A 16,757-nucleotide genomic window follows, 5' to 3' on the forward strand; every position below is an offset into this window, starting at 1 on the left:
CTCTGTCTCTGGTGAATCCTCTCACCCTCCACATCTCTACACGTCTGAACTCCAGTCACTGCTGAATAAATAATATGCCCTTAAAAAAAAAAAAAAAAAAAAAAAAAAACTAAAACTAAGCAGAATCAAGCAGCCAAATTTAAGTGCATGGGGGTCCTCAAGCCAGGGTACAAGAAACATGTCCAAACATCAGTTGTGTAAGAACTACACTAAGATTTACCAGTATAGGTATTAGGGCATTTACATTACATAGAAATAAACCCAAATTTCATTGAAGGCATATATAAGCAAACCCTAAATCAAAACAAACCAAAAAAGGAAACTGAAGAATCGTAGCATTCAGGACACACTGTCAACTTTCAGTCACTACCTGGTGCAGCTGTGATGGGCTCTGAGATGTCCCTTCTCTGGCTCAACATCCTCCCTAAAGCTGCAACACAGCTCCTGGTGGGCTGCACGATAGTTAAATTTTATTCTCTCTTGCTTTCAAATTGGAACCAAACTAGAACTAGAGAACACTTCTTCATGGTCACTCTGAAAGAGTCTGAGAGTAGCAGTGTGGCAGAAGTTGAATAGTCATGAAAGTCAAATATTCATGGTTCAAACAAGCAGCCTCTCACCAAACATTTACCTAAGGGTGTCTATCTTATCGCTGGGGTAAAAGGTTAATCTACATGAGTTCTAATATCTGAGTCTTCCTTAAAGTTCTTGATGAAAAATCCCAAATTATAAACATTTTTTTTGAGCAAGCATTCTGCTTGCCATCGTGACTGGTCACTGCTACCAGTCTTCCTCCTTGCTGAAGACTGTGACTGCTATCATCTTGCTCCATCTAGACTTCTCTCCTTAGTCTGAAACTTGCGCAAATCTGATGTTCTGTTGCTTGCCTCCCTGGCACTTTATGACTGTTGACATAGAAAACCTCGAACATAGTAGGTTCCATCAATATTTTTAATGAAATGGTTATCCTAAGTGTCATTGCACTAATAAATTGCCATCCTCGGCTAACATGTTTATATGTAATCATAGCTAACCCAAGCAGTGGCTTAGTGAATAAGAGTACTTATTCTGGAATTTGTAATGGGTGTCTTTAGTGACATTTCAGTCTCACTCTAGAGGTAAAGGACACCCTTCTGATACTATGCAGTCTTAAAGCCCATATATATATATATATATATATATGCAAAGTCAAAAAAGTGATTCATTATTCCAATAAAAATGTATCAATGTTCTACTAGTAGAGATACAAAGATGTATATAAATAGACAATTCTATTCTAGTTTCATAGTGTTTACATTCTACCGGAGAAACAGAGAATGAGTTAAAACTAAACTAGTCATACTAGTCATACTGTAATTAGTGTGTGAAATAAACTGTAATCTACTGTCGTGGAACTGTCAGCTCATGAGGTCAACCCATAAACACATACATCTATGTGTGTATGGGTGTGTATATATATATATATGCAAAGTCAAAAAAGTGATTCATTATTCCAATAAAAATGTATCAATGTTCTACTAGTAGAGATACAAAGATGTATAAAAATAGACAATTCTATTCTAGTTTCATAGTGTTTACATTCTACCGGAGAAACAGAGAATGAGTTAAAACTAAATAATACAAAATCTGGAAGTGATGTGTGCTAGAAGAAACATAAAGCAAGAAAAGAAAATGGAGAAAATATGGAATCGTGTTGCATTAAAAGTGTCCAAAGGTGCCTCAACAGAGGGGGTTTGGAGCAGACGCTCTTTCTCTTGTCCTTGCTGTACAAAGCAGGCAAGTTTGCTGATGGTATTTCACAGTGGAGACACGATAGAATGGAGAGTCACAGTTGAATTAGACAAGATCTGAATTGCTCCAAATTCCAGTCTACTGATTCTTTTGTAATTACTGATAAAAGTGTCAAAACTAGATGTATTATAGTTACAGAATGAGTAAAACTCATTCTCAGAGAAATTTAGGGTGAAAGACGCTATGAAAGTGGTGTCAGAAAGTAATGATCCTTGCAGCCTCATGCTGGCTGAGCTCTGCTCTGCTGGAAGGCTAGTCTGGGATGTCACTCAGGCTGTGGAACTAGAGCTCTGGAAGGTTCTCAAGGCCCTGCTGCTGCAGGGCATTCACATAGATGCAAATATATATTCTTTCTTCATTATTATTCATAACAGCCCCCAATAGACACTTATAAAGCAAAACATCATTCATGAAGCTCAATATCCATGAATTTAAAATATGGTTCTTCACTCATGTGTCACTAATTACCATTGAACTAACAAAATTGTATTTATAAACCATTAAGCCATAGAAGTTACTGCAGGTCATTTTAAGAGATGCTTTTCCCAGAAAGTGATGCACTAAACAATTTTACAAAGAATATCACATAATGGGTCATTTTTCCTTTCTCATTAAAATGTCACAGGAAATTCTGAAATTTTTAATTTTAATTTTTTTGTTTGTGAAAAGTGGATATATATACATAAATTTAATTTTTTATATAACAAGCAAGATGAAGAACGTGGACTTGAGTACAGTTTCCTGTAAGTCCAGATTTCAGATTCATTGACTGAGTTTTTGTTAATATTTTAAAAAATGGAGATAGTGGCCCTCCCTCTTGGCACAGCAGGTAAAAGTGCAGTACTGTGAAGCTAGCAGCAGCCGCTTCAGTGCAAGTTTGACCCCTGCCCTAGGGGTGACCCACATGGTGCAGCAAACTTCTCGTGTCTTGCCCGCTGCTCCCCTTCGCAGTGTACTTCATCAACCTATTCCCCACTTTGTTCTGTTCCCCACTCTGACTCTGGTGAATCCTCTCACTGCCCCGGTACCTCTGACCTGTACCCCAGTTCTCTATGCATAAATAATAGATTAATTTTAAAATATATATAGTTTAAAAAATCGAGATAGTAAAAAAGTTATATCCAAATGCTTAATATGTGTAATATTGAAGGACATACCCCATTTTTCAGATTCTAGTTTATAAAATAAGAGAAAACTACTTGCCTTAATAATGAACACTCAAAATATATTCTATTGCTTTGCTATAATTGAAAAAGATGGCATAGCAAAATATTTCCTATAAAGTTTTCATTGCATTAAGTAAATGACTCCATAGATGTATGCACACACATTTGCACAAACAAGGATGGAGTCAATGAATAAGGAGCAGAATTGTAGAGATAAAAAATATTCAAATGAGAGATTTCATGAAATAGGCATAGGAAACCTGAGGAAATCTTATGGGCATGAACTGATAAACAAATATCCCACCTAGAATTAAAAAAAGAACTAGAACTGATTCTGTAGATTCTTAGCATCTGATTAATTAAAGCTATAAATCTGTGGAAAATATCTGCAATTCTAGAGAATTTGATTGTGAAGGAACAGTGCTTAAAGTAGTAATTCAAACTTAGAAAAATACATGTTCTCAAAGGCACTTAACTAAGACAATGGTCAGTATAGTATTTCGACTACCCACCACAAGTAAAATCACATTGACTCCAGTATCAGCTTTGAATTCGATGTCAGATGATGTTTACTGAGTAGCAAAGCAATGATGATATCTAATTATAGTTATCAATTATTGAGTTTTTATTAGGTAATATTTGATGGCTTTTATAAACATTCCCATATTTAGAAATAATGCAGCTCAAGGGTTAATTTTTTAATGTATGACTTCCAAAATTTCAGTTATGTTTCTTCAATTTTAGACGGCTGTGATCGTAAATATTACATGACCTTTCCTAGTTTTAGATTTTCACTAATAAATATATAACAGCCATGCTACTTATCTGGAAGTTTTGGCATGAGGATGAAATGGAGCCATGTGGTTTTTAACATATTACTGGGAGAATGAGTGAAATTAAGTAATCACTAAAGAGACACTATTATTATTGGCAATTTTCTCAATAATGTATAAGATAGTTATTATTTTCTTCATTACAACTGGAAAATGGAAACAAATTTGTTCATTAAAAAAAGGGCCGGAAGGAAGAAATGTCCGTTATTTTTTAAGGATGCATGATTCTATGTCATTATGGGATTTTGTACTTACAACTTGTTATCTGTTCTATTTAGTAATTAGCTTATAAACTTAATTCCTTCCTTTTCTTTTCACTCTAAACGAACAACTTTTAACATATATAGGAGGGCAGCACTAAGAAAATGTTATCTTTACTAGTAGAAGTACATTTAAATGTCAGTAAATGAGTGCCACAAAGTTAATTTATGTGTAAAAATAAGGAAAGTTGAAGACATTTTCTACTGGCATAGAGAAGAATTAAATTTTTTGCCATTTTTGCAATACATGGAACATATTATCATCTCTTTCTGTTGGTGATGTTTTTTCTATGTCAAAAAGATACACTATTAAAACTTCTTTATGGGGTTAAAAAAGAAGCTTATTGTCCAAGAAAGAGCTGTAAATTATTAATTTTTAAAAATCTCTTTATTTCACTAGGGCAAAGCATTTCAGGAGAGAGGCCCAAATTCTTCAGATTTAAATTCAGGCTATGTGTTTTCCCCAGAGGTTTAATCCTTTGTGCTATATTGGGTGATTCCAAATAGATTTTCTGAACATATGATTTTCCTCTTTGATCAACTCTGGGAGAACATGATGGAAGAACACTGAGCAATAAGTGAATCAAATTCTTCTTTTTTTAAAAATTTTGTCAAGCAGGCATTTTCCTCAAGCCCAAATTAATGTAAATCAAGCATTGCTAGAACTCTGACCTTTGAAATTATACTTGCATAGTCAGATTTCCCTAACAAAGTGCATGTTTACAGTATCTTTTATTTAAATCAATATCCTTTATGCATGAGCAGAGAAAGGAAAAGAGAAAGGCCAACAGCAAATAAAGAGAACCCAAATGATTTAGCTCAGCAGAGTGGAATAATGAGCCAAGCTTTCCCTAGCGTCCAAGTCACTCTGTGGTATTTAGCTAGGCACTTACAGAAGTGTATTAGCTCTTTCAGGTCATTAAGATGCCATTTTGTGCTCTTCCATAGTCAACTTACTCTCACAGGCATCCGACTCGCATTTGGGGAATGAGGGTAGCAGTGGGTGAATAAGCTGAATGATTAATTTATGGGTTGATCACAATGTTAGTTAATGGGTAGATTTAATTTTCAGGGAGGGAGCAGTTATCAGATGTGTGCTAGATTGAATGAACTGAAACATGGAGTTGATATTATGGAATGAAATATCTTTGTTAATATTCTTCAAACATAATATCACATGTAGAAAGATCCTAGAACTGTGTCAGCTTACACAGCAATTCTTTGGATACCACTAATAAAGTTGAAATGGAAATATGACAACTTTTTCAGCTTTAACTATAACTTTGAAAAATTATACCTGCATCACCCAGAGTTGAAAGAAGATCTTACAGTCATTGTATTTTACCCATTTTTAGGTATCAAACTATCATTTGAGTCAACTGAATCACAACTTCTGATCTATTTGGGACTTGTACTTTGTACTTATTTATCAAAGTTAAATCCTTTAAAAAGTTAGTTGCTACAGGAAAATTGTCAGATGAAAAAAACTGGATGTCAAGAGTCTGTCCTGGATTCTCAAATAGAGCTGATGTCTATTCTCAGTTCTCTATAGCAGAATTACTGAAATTTTGGAATATATTTCTGTGTTCTTTCCCAAGCAGATGTCCTGATCTATCAAACTAACTACTCTGATAGGAATGATGGGGCTCCTATTGTCCTGTTTTCTCCCCCCAATTTTCCTAGTGATTCACTCTGGTGAGCTGAATTATCTGGCTAAAAACTATTGTAACCAGCTTCTCTCCCTAATAAACATTTATCTCAATCAAGAAAAAAATTACTTGAATTTTCATAAAACTCAGCCCAGATAAGCAACTTCTGCTTTCAGTTATGTTATTAATGAGAATTTTAAAGGCAGTTCTTAGTGCTACCCTTAGATTTTATGTGAATAAATAGAAACATATTGTACTTGTTTATGGTATATTGGATATGAATGCCTCTTAATGATAGCATACTAAGTGCAGGAGACGAATTTCCTTATCAATTATATCTCGTTGAACTTATTTCACTAAGAAAAAATCGTAACAGTAAATACTTCCATCCCTTTGCAGTATATTAGACATGCCCAAAGAACTCTGGTTATATTAATTTATTTTCTCAGTCCTCTCCATAAACTGGTCCTACTGTTACCACCCTTTCGCCGAAAAGAAACACAAAGCAAAATGAGAAGCTAAATTATTTATCCAATGTCGCACAACTACCAAAGACAGAGGAGGGATTCAAACTCATGCAGCAGATCAAGTCCAGGCTCCTTCTCACGATACTTAGATAGCATTCTAAATGACCTTGGAGTTCCCTTGTGCAGGATGTTTTTCTTCCTGTTATGATCTTGTGCTTAAGCTCCGGGGGTCATTGGGGAGGCTCATCCCGGCTGGGACCCAACACCTTGTATGTGTACCTCACAGGTTTTCATACCAACATACAACTTAGTGTTTCCTGAATTCTTCCCAATCAAGTCACACACAAAATACAACCACATTTGAAACAGCCTGAAAAGTATGAGACTATCTGTGGCCAGCGGTACAACCCCGGAGCTTACCTCTTGTCACTTGGCAATACTGTGGCACTATAAATGCACAAACCTGTGATACACAAACTCCGATAGATTGTTTATAACCAGGTCTGATAGACACAGTTTTTCAAGCAGAGGCAAGTTCCAGAATATGTCATTTAAGTTTTAGAAATGGGGGCTAGCACACTGGCAAGAATGGCAAAAGAGTGAAGAGGACATGTTCCTAGCAGAGTGCATCGGGTTAGCTATGCTACTTTGACACAGAATCTCATATCACTTGACCCACAGACACATGTGTGACTACCCTAACAGCGGATGCTTACTTAGAGATGTGTATCAACTGCATGTTAGTCAATTCCATTAAATACTAACCTGGGGATCTGAAGGATTTTTCCATGAAATCAAATGCACTCTTGATTTGTAGACAACCTTTGACAAGCACAGTGCTGATGAGCATGATCAGTGCAGTCTAGTATAAATAATTTGCAGCATTGCAGGTGCTTCACAGCTGGCAGGGAATGATCATACATGTACACCTGCAATGAATCCTTAATAACCGAAGCATTTAGTGACATTACAGAATAAGCTGTGGTAGCAGAGTGTTTTGTGTTGCTTTTCTGTTTCTTATACTGAGTTTCCAATTTAGTCTTTTAGGTTCTTCTAAACAGTAAGATAAAAGCAAAATATGTGTATGCTCCAGTGTCCATTTTTACACTCAGTCTTTCATCACCAATGCAGAATTTTTTTTTACCAGTTATTTATACAAGTCTTTTGAAGGGGCTGTTTCCAAATTTCTTTATTCCTGCTATCAATTTAGAATAAGCAGGTCCTTTCCCATCTCCGAGTAAAAAGCATTGTCAAGTGTCCAGATGCCTTTGAAAAAGATCTATATCTCTAATTTTCTAAAGTTCCCGAATTTTCATCTAATGTTTATATCCCAAAGAAAATAAAACACTTTTCGATTTCTTTCTTTCTGAGTTAAATATATACAATTATACACATTTCTTATACAGAACATCATTTTAAGATTTACTTATTTATGAATACAGAACTGGGGTATAGGCCAGAGGAGCAGGGGCAGTGAGAAGATTCACCAGAGGCAGAGTGAGGAGCAGAACAGGCAGATCGACAAAGTACACTGCTGACGGGAGCAGTGGGCGGGTTAAGAGAGGTGTGCTGTGCCATGTGGGTCACCTCCAGGGCTAGGGATCAAACTTGCTCTGAAATGGCTGCAGCCAGCTTGCAGTGCTGGGCTTTAACCCATTGTGCCACCAGGAAGGGTCCATACAAAATAATTTGAGTCTATGTTATAGTCATAAATGTAAAATTATAGAATTGTTTTCTTCATTCCTTCATTCTTTTAACATACCTGAGTTTTTTTGAAAGGGGAGGCACCGTTTAGAGAGTGGGTGCATAGAGGAAGGGGAAAGAGTTTATTGCTCAAGGAGCCTGAAGTCTGATGGCAAGAGACTTGGAAAGACAAACCTTACAAACACCACAGTGGGTGTTGGCAGGAACAAAATGCTGCGCTTGGTGAGGCTGAGCATGGTGCTGTGGGCACAGGGCCTGAAAACTTCCACTGTGTATTTTGAGTTAGTGAAAAAAATTGACAGAAGAGGGGAGCTGTGAATGAGGTCCTCATACACGGAGAGTTTTTCAAGCAAGTAAGAATGGCAAGTAAGTTCCAAGCAGGGTGATTAGCATGTACAAAGGAACAGCGTTATGAAAAAAATTGATCAGGGAAAGATGACTGGATGTAGAGCATTGGATGTGCCTATGAGCTGATGGAGGGAGATGAAGAATTATTCTCAGAAAGTCAGCTAGACTAAACCCAAAGGGAGCGAAAAATCGAAAAGTAGTTTTCCCCCTCCTGCACAAATGATTTGTTTATGTCCCTTAGGCTACTATTCTCATTTTAAAAAATTGCCAATATAAAATAGGCTTCCTCGTCTTTTATTTATAGACTTACCTCTTACATATCATAAAAATTAATTTTTAAGTAAATCAACTGTTAATCTTGGCAAATTAGATGATCTCAGTAACAGGTCTACCCATTAATCCCTGGTTCCCAGCTCAGTACTGAATTGTCTAAAGCTGCCCGATACTTTCTAGGAGTTTTCCACACTTGCTCTGCGTCCAGCCAATACTGTGGACATGCTAGTATTCCCTCAGAAACCAGGAATTCAGTCACATTCTGTAGAGTCACTTTTATCAAAGGTACATTATAGTGGATAAATCTAAGAGTAGAAAAATAGCAGCTCTGAAATATATAGGATAGAAATAAAGAGTTTTAAAGTCCTAGGTATACCACAATTCCCTAAACTGATTCTGCACTTTCAGCTTCAAAACAAAAATTCTTAACATATTCTACTACATCTACAAGCTTCTATGGGTGTTCTCTTTGGGACCATAACTACTGTAGTTCCTGAATTCGTCAAAGTGGTTTTCTAGGTCTCCTCTTTTATGAATGCAAGCATGTATAAACTTTAAGATTTCTAAGTCAAGAATTTGTCATAACAGTACCCTTATTCAGACTCTAACATGAATTCCTTTAAAAGAAAGCAAAAAACTGCATGGATTCATTAAAACTATGCAGTACCTTATAATTACAGGATTACCAAAGAGCTTTCTTCTAACAGCTGCAAGTCTTTAAAATTAAGCCACACACATACATGCACACCATTGTACACACACATGCACAAGCACACACAGAACTTGCTTATTAATACCTCTTCTGGAAATGCACTAATGGGAGCTTATATTTGGAGAATTTAAATCAATAAGGAACAGAATTTGGTGTAAGATGATATCATAAGGAAATATATATCCCTTCAATGATGTCCATAGAAATGAAAAAGAAAGAGAGGCTCTTGTCTCCAACCCAATACTAGAAAGGTGACATAAAAAGTTAGAAGCTTTGATGAAGTTCTTCAAGATGAAATACAGAGACATAGAGATTAGCAAAAATACAGGTTGTTGAAGAGCAAGTGTGGAAGAACTTTTTAATATTTTTCATACTTCCATTTAAACAATATTGGGGTATGTGGAGAGAACGGGAGGTCAGAGAAGACCAGATGGTCACACCAAACAGAATGCCAATAATCGCAGGGTTTCTGTACCAGTGTAGGCAGTCAAAGGGAGGGTTATCAGTAAGTAGGAACTGCTTTGAAGAACAGATTGCTGTGTCAAGAAAAAGCCTGATCCATCAAACTTTCTTGTAGAGTGAATGTGCCAAAAAGCTGACTCTTGTCATGACTGGCCATAATGTGAACATATCTGATAATCAAAACAGATTATTTCCTAAACTTCCTTCTATGTGACAAAAATAATAATCTCATTGTCATCATAATTATTTGTTAATTTAATTATCATTTAAAGTATTTGGTGCAGTAACATAGTTTGTGTATGAGCTAAAATTTGTACTGACCAGTCCAAAATTTTATACCTCATAGTTCCCCTTGTTTTAATGTCTTGAATTTTAAACATAGTGAAAATGGTACAAAGTGAACACATAGAAAGACAGCCTTGAGGTAACTAAAAGTTTGTTAATTTTTATAATCATCATTTTAATACAATACTTGGTAGTTCTATCAGGACTAGAGACACAATTGGTACCCTAAGCCAGCATTAGTATGCTGTTTAGTGCATGGTCATAATACTACCATGACCTTAAGATTGCTTTATTATTGCTTTTTGGTCTCTGTAGACAACATAACCCCCAATTACCTGGACTCTGAACCCTGATAATGAGTGTAAACACTAGATTGGTTTCTGCATAATTACTTTAATGTAGTAAAAGATAAACTCATTAAATGAACCCAGATTTCAGGAAAGAAAGACAAGAAAAGGTGAAAAACATGTGATAGATATGGAGGTAATTGCCCGAGATTTCTATCCTAAAATAGGTATCTAAGGAAAACCATTTTTATGAAACCACAAATGAACATTGAAAGAGAAAAAAAATTAAAGTTTGACTGAGGACCTGAATCTTTATCAAAGATAAATTCATAAGTATAAGATGTAAATTATGAAAGGAAACTATTGTAGATAGCCTAATTATGACTCACACCTTACAAAGTTGAGAGACATTCAATCATCACTTATGAAAACAGATAATCTGAAGAAGAATAAAATATGAATTGGATTTAGATTTTTCCTATTCAACATTAATGCCAGAAAATAACCAAGCAGCATTTATAGAGTCTAGAAAGTAAACGACAGCAATGACAAATTTAAACCAAGATTTTTTTTACCATCCTTTGATTTTTCTCAAGTGAAAAAGTTATAGAAAGATATTTTCAGTCATTCCAGTAGATTTCTGAAATCTGTTTCATATTGTGACTCAAGACACAAAGTGATGAACAGGAGCCAAAAAAATTAAACAAGACTGGCCAAGTACTTGTTAACAATAGCAAGCTGAGAAGTATAGGGAAGAGGAGAAAAGAAGGAAAATAAAAGCTACATTTCATCTACCTTCTTCTGACTACTATTCTCTCCTACAAATTGAATATTAAACATAAACTGTAATTTCATATATTTTTAAATATATGAAATATATTTTCAAGTATAACCGACTATATTCAGATTCTCAAGTCTATATTAAAAATTACAGCACATATAATCTCCAAATCACAGAAGCAATACAACACACTTCAGATCCAAAAATGATAGGCCCAGCAAATATGAATGGAAGGCTAGGCTGCAGTAACAAGCAAATGTGGACTAAAAGGTGTCCCAACACACAGGTATGATGAAAGTTATAAGTGGATCATGCTTCTGTTGAAAGACAAAGGTTACTAGATATGGTTGAACCAAACATATGCAAGCATATGTTAGAAGGGCACATATGATCCAATGGGTAAAACATAAAAAAAAAAAATCATTGTTTGCCTTACATTTTATGGAAAGCCGATAGTGTGGGGTGGCATGTTCTAATATTTATTGTTGAACTCAAGGTCTCAATTTCTGACTTCTAAATCTCATTATGTCTAACTTCCTACTCTGCAGTCCTTGTTCTGCTCCTTTCCTAATTTTCTCCATCCCCAGCTCCGTAGACCAGCAGCAATGTTGTGGGTTACACAGAAGACTCTAACTCCAGGGTCATAGTAGAACTATGTCATCCTACTATGTGCCCTTTATCTTTAAGATCCCTGCTTATCTACATATGGCTCAGATTTCCAAGAACCCTTCACTGTTAAGTCAGTGGAAAAATTCATTAACCTTTGTTTTATTAACAGAGAAGTTTAAACTTTTGAACCACATATAGTTTTCTATCCAGCCTTAGCCTTTGCTTTTCCAGAGTCTTATTAATATCACTAATCAAACAACACTTATACTCAGTTCTCACCTTTCAGTAGCCTAGAAAAAAGGGCTTTGAAATTCTACTATTCACTTTCCTTTTTTTTTAATAAGCCTTTGTAAATGCTTATTTTCCTACAAATATAAAATATACTACCACATGTTTCCTTCAGTTACTTAAGACATAGTTTTTCAAGTTATATTTTAAACTAGTTTCCTCTGTTATAAAAATACTACTTATCAATATATAAAAAGGATCTAAAATAAAATTAGGTAAAACTTTCAAGATAAATGTGAGCATAGACTTATCAAGAAAATGCAAACAAATACAAAGCAACGATAGAAAATCTCTAAAAGAGACAAATTGAAAACATATTAAATTATATGGAAATGTATTTTTTAAGACTTATTTTATTTATTTATGCATACAAGAGCTGGGATGTAGGCCAGAGGTGCAGGGGGTAAGAGGATTCACCAAAGGCAGAATGGGGAGCAGACAGGCAGTTCAACCTAAACATGCTGCCTAGGAGAGACCATGTGGGTCAGCTCCCTGGCTGGGAATCAAACTTATGCTGTAGTGGTTGCTGATAGCTTGATAGTGCTGAAGCTTAACCCCTAACACCACCAAGGAGACCCTTCATGATAAGGAGGCACTATCATCAATATAAAATATATAAGATACCCAAAAAAGTCACAAAGTCAAACTGTATATTTACATAATACTTATTTCAGTTATCATTTTATATCAAAGAGGAGGAGATAGAATAATTATTTAACAAAACATCTTTCTTGTTAGATGGCAGAGCAAACAGGAAAATGAGTTTTAGGAAGCTAATGAGAATCATATACCTGCCAGAAAAATAAGAGGTTTCAAAAAGTTTGTCTCTTCTCAATGCCTAACCATACCCAACTTCCACGACATAAAATTTAGAGTATCACTAATATATTTTAAAATTCTTTCTGAAGTGTTGCTTCTTGTCCATTAGACCTAAAGCATTAGGGCAAATATTCATTTGCCTTAATTATTCTCTCTCCCTTTTCAAAATAGACATTGCAAATAATTAGCATGACTATTCCCAGTAAAGAGAAAGTTAGCAATATGTTCCGTGGGGAAAATCCTTCATCTTTTACTTCATGATATGTTTGTTTCTTACATTTGAATATGAATGATCTGCAAGTTCACTTCAAACTGAAGCACTGTAGTGAGAACCCGAACCCCAGAGAACTAGTTTTGGATCTCCTATTGAGTAACCTCCGCAAGTTATTGCCCCTCTCTGGTCCTACTTCCTCTTTGAGAAAATAAAGAGTGAGATCAGACTGAGTCCAGTGCCCTTCACAGCATAACAAATCAAAGCATCTCTGAGTTTGCCTTTCAGTAATAAAATCTTGCTGTAAAGAATTGCTGTCTAGATCTCCCAGCACAACTTCTCCTTATAAATCACTCCAAACTGGAAATGTCTCTTCTCTCCAGCTCTAAAGAAAGTCAGTTGAAAGCTGATCAACTCACTGACATTCATTAAATGTGGACACTTAAACATATCTCCTGTAAAAACAAAAGCTACATGTGATGTAAAAACCAAAAACAAAATCCGAGATAAACCAAACCAAGTCATTAAGATGCTTCTGAAAGAGATGTGATGTTCCAGCTTTCCATTCCCAGCCCTATCTCTCCAGCCCCTTAAAATCCGGGTGCCACTTTCTTTCTGGCAAATGAATAAGAGATAGCTGAGTGTGTCAAGATCTGAAGCTCTAGCTGTGGACAGGATTTTTGAGAACTTCTCTTGCCATCCTGACTGGACTCACAACGACAGAAGCCTGGGGCCAACTCTGGATTGCAGGCACATTTCCAAGCAATTAGTGATTGCGCTTAAGGACCTAAACATCCGAGAGACTCGATTGGAGTCTTTTTCTGTGTGTATGATCCCTCTTGGTGGATTAATGAGTGCGTATGCCCTCATTTATCCTCTTTGAGGACACAGCTGTGGAGAGAGCGCACACAGACACATCCTGTCTTACTCAGCACAGTGCTTTTCTTCCCCTTCGGCTGCTTCTCTGTCCCAGTCCTAAAATGGCACCTCCGCTAGAGAGGCTGATGTCTAACTTCCAAAATCATTAGAGAACAAGGTTGAAGGACTCCCTTTTAACTGTTATTTTGCTTAATGTCACCCCAAATTTGGACACATTCCAAAAGCACACCTCTCAAAAGGGCAACTTTGTTTCTAAATAACATGCCCATTTAACAAGATACCGTTTTCTTTGGCTGTTATTTCAAAACCCCTTCCCAGACCTCATGCCTGTGGTCTCTTGTCTTTGGATGTCTTACAGATGGCCTCCTGATGGAGGTATTTGGGAGAATATCTCCTAAGTCACTATGTATTCAGGCTGGATTAAATATAATAAACTAAATGTTTAAATTAAGTGGATTATAGACATATATACCTCATGAAGTGAATTATTTCCAACTCTAGGTCAAACGAAATTACAGGTATGATTGGAATCGTACATCCCTTTAAAGGAAAGGTCTCTAGTAGTAGATATGTAAAATTACCTTGGACTTGAGGATTAGTTTTTGTTAACAGCCAGGTCTTAAAAGATCACAAAACAGCAAGTACTTGCAAGAAGACACAGCCTGTAAATATTGCTTATGATTAGCTGAAGTGATCCTTTGTCAGTCATCAGTTATTCATTTCCAATGGTCCAACTTTTACTGAATTTCTGTAATTGAAGCTCTTAAAAATATTCAAAAAGTAAACATACCACAATTCATCTTGGAATTACAATATTCAACCTTAGAAATATTCATCCAGTACTGAATGTTTTAAAAATGTACCCTTAGAATTGAGTTGCTGCCATTCCTCTTAATATCATTGTTATGGACCCAAACAGCTTAGAAAATAGCTATTAAAAACAAAATTGCCGTTCGCATCTTGGGTCTCATATACACTACATCACATTATATCCCAAATCTGACATGTTAGGTAATGTGTGATTCTCAAATTCTGCAAAACCACAAGAAAGAAGATCAATAAAGCAAAAACATTTCTTAGTTTTCTTAGAAGGGAATATTCAGAGTGAATATTTCTTATTAGCAATATTTCGTATTGCTCCACAGGGCTGATCCTGTAGCCCACAAAATATGTATAGAAAGGAATCCTATATGATGTTCTAAGCAACTATAAAATGAAAAGTACATTTAATGTGTTTTTTTAAACATTGAAAAGTATAAAGAGTATCATTTTGTCGAAGTTTCTGTTGTCATATGTGGTCTTCCATCACTGCTTCTTTTAACACTTCTGAGAACCTAACATTTACCTTCAGGTTTTGAAACATAAAACAAGACACTAGGTGTCAACAAGAGGACAGGAACACAGATGAGGAAACACTGCAAAGGGAAAGAGAAGGCACCCAAGCAAATGCACCATCTCAGCTGGTTCTCAAAGTGTGGCCCAGGGGCCAGCAATATCAGCACCACTGGGAATTGTTAGGAAGGCATACTCTTGGATATTAGCCTGGATGAAAGGACCAGAAATTTTAGGGGAGCAATGCTTTAACCAAATATTATTATGTTCATGATGCACATAGGAATTTGAGAAACTCTTGTCTCTAGAAATACCTGACTTCTTCCAATAAATAATGAAGTAAGTGTACCCTAGATCTCAAAAGTGCTCAGCAAGCCATGACAACAGTGACCAGAAAAGTATAGAGAACTGGATTTGGGTAGAGCAGCATAGACATTATTTTATCTACAGAAGATTTTTCGCTAGCCGCTTTGTTTGGTCTACTTCAATGCCACGTTACCTGTGCCTCTGAGTTGTAGAGCAAGCTCATTTGACAAAAAATGTCAAATGCTGCAACAATATGAAACAAACAATATGCAACAATGGAAAATAGACATGGTGCTAAGTGTTTTACATTGATGAAATTATTTCATCTTCACAAGAAACTTAATATGTCACATTTTACAAGTGAAGAAACTGAGAATCAGAGAAAAACTTGAAAATTTTTACACAGCTCCACAGTGAGTAAAATGATGGTCCATTTCCCTGGAATATATTTATCTCCAAACAGTGATTAAGCTATAGTAGAAAATAAAATATGTAGGTAATGTTCATAATTGCTAGTTCTCATGTTTATTAAGAAACAAAGGCCTTCATAAAATTGCTCAAATGTAATTAGGTTACGCTAAGGAAAACAATTCCAGAACAAACCAGTTAAACAAAACTAGAGCAGTCACATGCAAGCTGTATATATTAATTTTCTTGATATACTGGTTCAGTTTTGAGCCACAGCCTCAGCAAGAAAAGTAAGTCTACAAATATATCCATCTCAAGGTCCTTTTCAGGTCCAGAAGACAGACCTTGGCTGGAGAACCTGCTTCTCAGAAAGTTACAAACTGTTTCTGCCACCAAAGTGTCAGTAGAGAAAAAGAAGCCCCAAATGAGACCCGGCCATGGGTATTCACCTTCACCTCTGAAACGCCCCAAAGAAATGAAGGTTCATTTCGTACTTTTGGTTTTTGCTTTGAAGTCAGTCATTTAAACTTCACAGTTTCCTACCTGTGTTCTTGCCTTTGGTATTTTGTAAGTTTGGCATGCAGTTAGTGCTAGACTATTAAATCAGTAGAAGAAGTTTCAGTTATCAAACAAAAGTTTATAACAGAAAGAATAGAAAATCTGTTTTATTCACTATTCCCCTTAGCATTAGTAGAAATGGTCAATTTAATAATGAATTAATGGAGACCTGTAACATGTATTTGTGTAAGTGACTGTTGTCTAGACATGACAAAATATTCTACTTTTTCACTTCCTCTGCTACCAAATAAGTTTTCTATTATACCTGTATGCTTCGTTTTCCTTGTGGCATCTTTGCATTCTTGGGAGTTCTGTACAGTGTGTGTGTG

The sequence above is a fragment of the Condylura cristata genome, unplaced genomic scaffold (genome assembly GCF_000260355.1).
Source record: "Condylura cristata isolate star-nosed mole 26May11 unplaced genomic scaffold, ConCri1.0 scaffold00007, whole genome shotgun sequence".
In the NCBI taxonomy this organism is placed as follows: domain Eukaryota; kingdom Metazoa; phylum Chordata; class Mammalia; order Eulipotyphla; family Talpidae; genus Condylura; species Condylura cristata.